Source organism: Babylonia areolata, chromosome 29, assembly GCF_041734735.1.
Source record: "Babylonia areolata isolate BAREFJ2019XMU chromosome 29, ASM4173473v1, whole genome shotgun sequence".
NCBI lineage: Eukaryota > Metazoa > Mollusca > Gastropoda > Neogastropoda > Buccinidae > Babylonia > Babylonia areolata.
The window spans coordinates 11,801,580-11,806,579 of record NC_134904.1 but is presented as its reverse complement, the minus strand read 5'-3'; the positions used below and the strand labels follow the sequence as shown (position 1 = coordinate 11,806,579).

General features: G+C 43.0%; 1 protein-coding gene across 1 annotated transcript in view; it reads left to right on the top strand.

Annotated features, from left to right (window-relative positions):
• Positions 1-5,000, top strand: part of LOC143275009 (uncharacterized) — a 74,115-nt gene that overhangs the window by 540 nt on the left and 68,575 nt on the right. The gene's annotated exons all lie outside the window — the stretch shown is intronic.

The window sequence follows — 5,000 nt, the reverse complement described above, 5'->3', positions numbered from 1 at the left end:
GGGTTATCTGGCCACTGTCTAGTTAGGGTATATGTATTATTGTTTGTCCTGCTCTTTCCATGCATCTTGCAAGACAGCTGTGGTTAAAATTAATCACTGCGAAAAAAGAAAAAGTCCTCCCAAGAAATACTTTCCTGTGTCCAGCCTGTTTCGCCTGTATTTAATGTGAAAGGTTGCTTTTAATGTGAAAGGTTGCTTTTAACTCTTTCCATACGAACGGCGAAAGAGACGACGTTAACAGCGTTTCACCCCAATTACCACCATCAAAATATTGCAAGCGGAAGGCTCTTATACTGAAGACGTGAATGTGGACAAAGAATACCACAATTCTGACGACAGAAGCTAAAGGTTGGGTCATTGAGACACCCACTGGACATCCCAGGGGTCTGTGTAGAGGAGAAGAGAGGACTGGCCGTACTGAGTGAGTTAATGTGAAAGGTTGCTTTTAATCAACGCTGCGAACAGCTCAGCACACACTCGTTGGTCTGCTCTGCTTTTGGACTCTCACCCGGCAGTTCTTAATGTCACTGATGACATTCTGCTCTTCTTTGATCGCCTCCGATTTTGCTTGACTTAAGCGTGGCATTTGACACCATTTGGTTACTTTCTTTCCCTTTCACACACTTTACCGTTTTTTGTGGCATTTATGAAGCCGCTTTGTCTTGATCCGAGAGCTTTTTTTTTTTTTTTACGTTGCAGTAAAGGATTATGATGATGATAATGACACATTTCTATAACGCTTTATAACCTCACTAAGCAGACACTAAGCACACACACACACACACACACACACACACACACACAAACGCACAGAGCAGCATCAGCAACAACATCAATACCAGTGGTAGTAGTTGTAGTAGCAGCAGCAGCTGTAGTAATTGCTGTAGTAGCAGAAACAACAGCAGCAGCAGCAGCAGCAGTAGCAGTGGTAGTAATAGTACTAGTAGTGGTGGTGCTGGTAGTTATCACCTATACACGTGAAAGTTTCCCTCAGTCCATGGGTTATGTCAGTTAATAAAAAAAAAAAAGAGGGAGTAAAAAAAAAAAAATTGAGGCCATCAGACCACATCAAGCAATGAAAAGGGTTGACATCGATTCACTTTGCTGACTCAAGACCTAACTACCCTGCCCACTCTTCCACTCCCCCCTCCCCCCCACAGTCCCAACCCACCTCGCCCCCTTCTCACTCCCTCTCTACCCCTCCCCCCACCCCCCACCCCCTTTCCCCCCATCTGTTCTGTGGCACTGATTGTTATTCAGATACACCGACTTGATCGATCAATGAGCTCAGTGCCAGACTTTGTGCAATGTGAAGGTCGAGTGTGTGGCGACTGACTGCCGATTTGTGTTTGTTGAGGCAGGCTTTGTTGATCTTTGTTTGTGCATTCTCCTTATTCTTGTTGTTGTTGTTGTTGTTGTTGTTGTTCTTCTTCTTCTTCTTCTTCTTCTTCTTCTTCTTCTTCTTCTTCTTCTTCTTCTCTCACTGCCCCCCCCCCTCTCTCTCTCTCTCTTTTCCCCTCTCTCTCTGTGTCTCCTTGTCTGTCTGTCTGTCTTTCTCTGTGTGTGTCTCTCTCTCTCTTTCTCTGTTTCTCTGTCCGTCTCTGTTTCTCTGTCTCTGTCTTTCTCTCTGTCTCCCTCTCTGTCTCTGTCTGTCTGTCTGTCTCTGTTTCCATGTCTGTCAATCTCTCAATATCTCTGTGTCTCTTGTCTCTGTGTGTCTGTCTGTCTGTCTGTCTCTGTTTCCCTGTCTGTCAATCTCTCAATATCTCTGTGTCTCTTGTCTCTGTGTGTCTGTCTGTCTGTCTCTGGCTCTGTCTGTCTCTCTCTCTGTACATATTTATTTATACCAGGAAAGTGTATACCCACATTGTGAAATAAGACAAGGATTCTACTCTCTGACCCCTTTCCTGCGCCCTTTGCACCCGCCATAATTATGTAATGCGGTCAAAGGCCGATGTACATTAACTCTCTCCATACGAACGGCGAAAGAGACGACGTTAACAGCGTTTCACCCCAATCACCATCATCAAAATATTGCAAGAGGAAGGCTCTTATACTGAAGAGGTGAATGTTGACAAAGAATACCACAATTCTGACGACGGAAGCTAAAGGTTGGGTCATTCAGACACCCACTGGACATCCGAGGGGTCTGTGTAGAGGAGCAGAGAGGACTGGCCGTACTGAGTGAGTTAAACGTCCCCCTTTCTCTCTCTCTCTCTTTTTTTTTTGGTGGGGGGGAGGAGGGGGCGGGCTTGGGGGGGTTGTTTGTTTCTTTGGAGAGGGGGGGGGGTTGATCTTTTCCCTTTATAATATGATGTTTGTATCAGGATTATGTAGATGTGCATGTTTAAATGTGTATCTGAATGTCATGTCTTTATTTCTTCATCTCTTTGCTATTTTTGGATGTTTTGATTCATTTTCATTTTCCATTTGCCCTGAGGGCTGGATGAAAAAAAAAAGCACATGTATGCCTATTTTACTTCCCTCAGTAAAAAAAACAACAAAACTTCGTTCGTTCGTTCGTTTGTTCTATCTCTCTTTCTCTCAAATAGAAAATTTCGTTCTTTATCTGTATAAAGCACTAAAAAAATAGGGAAAAAAGGGGAAAAAAAGAGAAGTGTGTATGTCACATTATGAAGACAAAAAACTAAAGTTTATAAAAACAAAATTTAAAAAAAAATTAAAAAAACTTTTTGGTGGTGGCTGAATCCTCTTTGTACAGTGGGACACGACGTTACGAGCCCGTTGTCAAGTGATGAGAAGAGGACAGTTTGAATAGGAAAGCCTGTGTGAGAAAAGGGTGATAACACCTCACTACGTTTTTATAAACTTCAGTTTTTGACTCACTTGTGTAAACAAAGTGAGTCTATGTTTTAACCCGGTGTTCGGTTGTCTGCGTGTGTGTGTCCGTGGTAAACTTTAACAGTGACATTTTCTCTGCAAATACTTTGTCAGTTGACACCAAATTAGGCATAAAAATAGGGAAAATTCAGTTCTTTCCAGTCATCTTGTTTAAAACAATATTGCACTTTTGGGATGGGCACAAAAAAAAAAAAAAAAAAAATGAAGCCTAATTATATGCAAACTGCATTTACTGTTATATTTGTATTTTTTGTATTCTCTAAACTTGGCACTTTGATCTGATATTCGACAGAACAACAAGAGCAGTCATTATTATCATTTTTTGTTCAAACAGGAACTTCTTTTGCTAAGCATGGAAGTTTTATTTATTTTGCAAACGTTTTGGTGCAGATAGTAAAAAAGGGAAATTACTCTGTAATTAATGCTAGGTGACTTAATTTGCTTTAAACTGATCTTTCTCATCTTAAACATTAATCATACTCAATACATAAAAAGCTTGGATTTAAAAAAAAATTTTTTTAAGTGTATCACAAGTGAGTCTTGAAGGTCTTGCCTCTCTTGTTTGTCTTTGAAGAATCCTACACTCATTTTTGTCTTCTTTCACATTATGAAGACTTTGTACGACTTGAGCATTTTAACTGTGTATCCCCCTTCTAAGGGGCTGTGGCCTTTATGAATATACCATCTCAGTCTCAATCTCTCTCTCTAGCTCTCTCTGTCTCTGTCTCTCTCTGTCTCTCCCTCTATCTCTGTATCCCCCCCCCCTCCTCCCCCCCACCACCCGTCTCTCTCTGTCTCTCTCTCGGTTTCTTTCTCAGTCTCTCTGTCTCTGTCTTTCCCTCTCTCTCCCTCTCTCTCTGTATCTCCCCCCTCTCTCTGTCACTCTCTCGGTTTCTTTCTCAGTTTCTCTGTCTCTGTCTCTCCCTCTCTCTCTCTCTGTATCCCCCCCCCCCCGTCTCTCTCTGTCTCTCAGTTTCTTTCTCAGTCTCTCTGTCTCTGTCTCTCCCTCTCTCTCTGTATCTCCCCCCCCCCCCCCCCCCGTCTCTCTCTGTCTCTCTCTCGGTTTCTTTCTCAGTCTCAGTCTCTCTGTCTCTCCCTCTCTCTCTGTATCTCCCCACCTCCCCCCGTCTCTCTCTGTCTCTCTCTCGGTTTCTTTCTCAGTCTCTCTGTTTCTCCCTCTCCCCCTTCTTTCCCACCACCTCTCTCCGCCTCCATTCTGTTTTTCTATCTTTCTTTCTTTCTTTCTTTCTTTCTTTCTTTCTTTCTTTCTTTCTGTATTTGCTTTCTCTTTTCAAGTTCCAGCACTACTAACGATCGAATATTTTCCCTACTCAGAGTTTCAGAATTTCAGAGTTTGTTTATTCCCATGAACTCTTTTGAGTCCTAGAGAAACAAGGAAACATGACAATAACAGGATGACGGCCACAGAGGAAGAGCGAGGATCATTTAAAAAGAAGAAACAAAAGGGGTGATAATACAAATGGGGGGAAAAAATAAAATGAAATAAAATAAAAGGCCAGATGTAATCATCAGTCTGATACAATGCAATAGGAATAGCGAAATCAATACTCAATAGACAAATGCACAGATCACAACTTAGATTTAACAATGCGGCTCTGTATCTGACTAGTTGAGCCTGAACTGGGAACTGAGGGGTTAGTTGGAGCATAGCAATGACAATGACTCAGTCGCTTGTGAAGACAAGGTTCTTCTTCTTCTTCTTCTTCTTCTTCTTCTTCTTCCTTTATACAACCAACATCATTATATTGATGATTCTGTTGTAGTTTGGGGAGGAGGTTGCTGAGGATTGCGCTGTTGTGAGGATTGAAAAAAAAAAAAAAAAAAAATTGGCGACCTGGCCAAGCAGTGCACGTTCAGCGTGCACTGACATGATGCCAAGCCTCTGCATCAGCTGTTGAGCGGGGGAGGGCGGGGGGAGGTGGGGGAGATGGTGATTTTGGGGTGTGTGGGTGGTTAGGAGGAGGGTGAGGGGGGCAGCGCTGGACAAGAGGAGGGGGGGGGGATGGGTGTGGGTGTGTGGGGAGGATTTACTTTTAGAGATGAGAGGCCAGTCTGGACTTGAAGCAGTCCAGTGACTCGGCTGTCACAACTTCCTGAGGCAGCTTGTTCCATTCTGG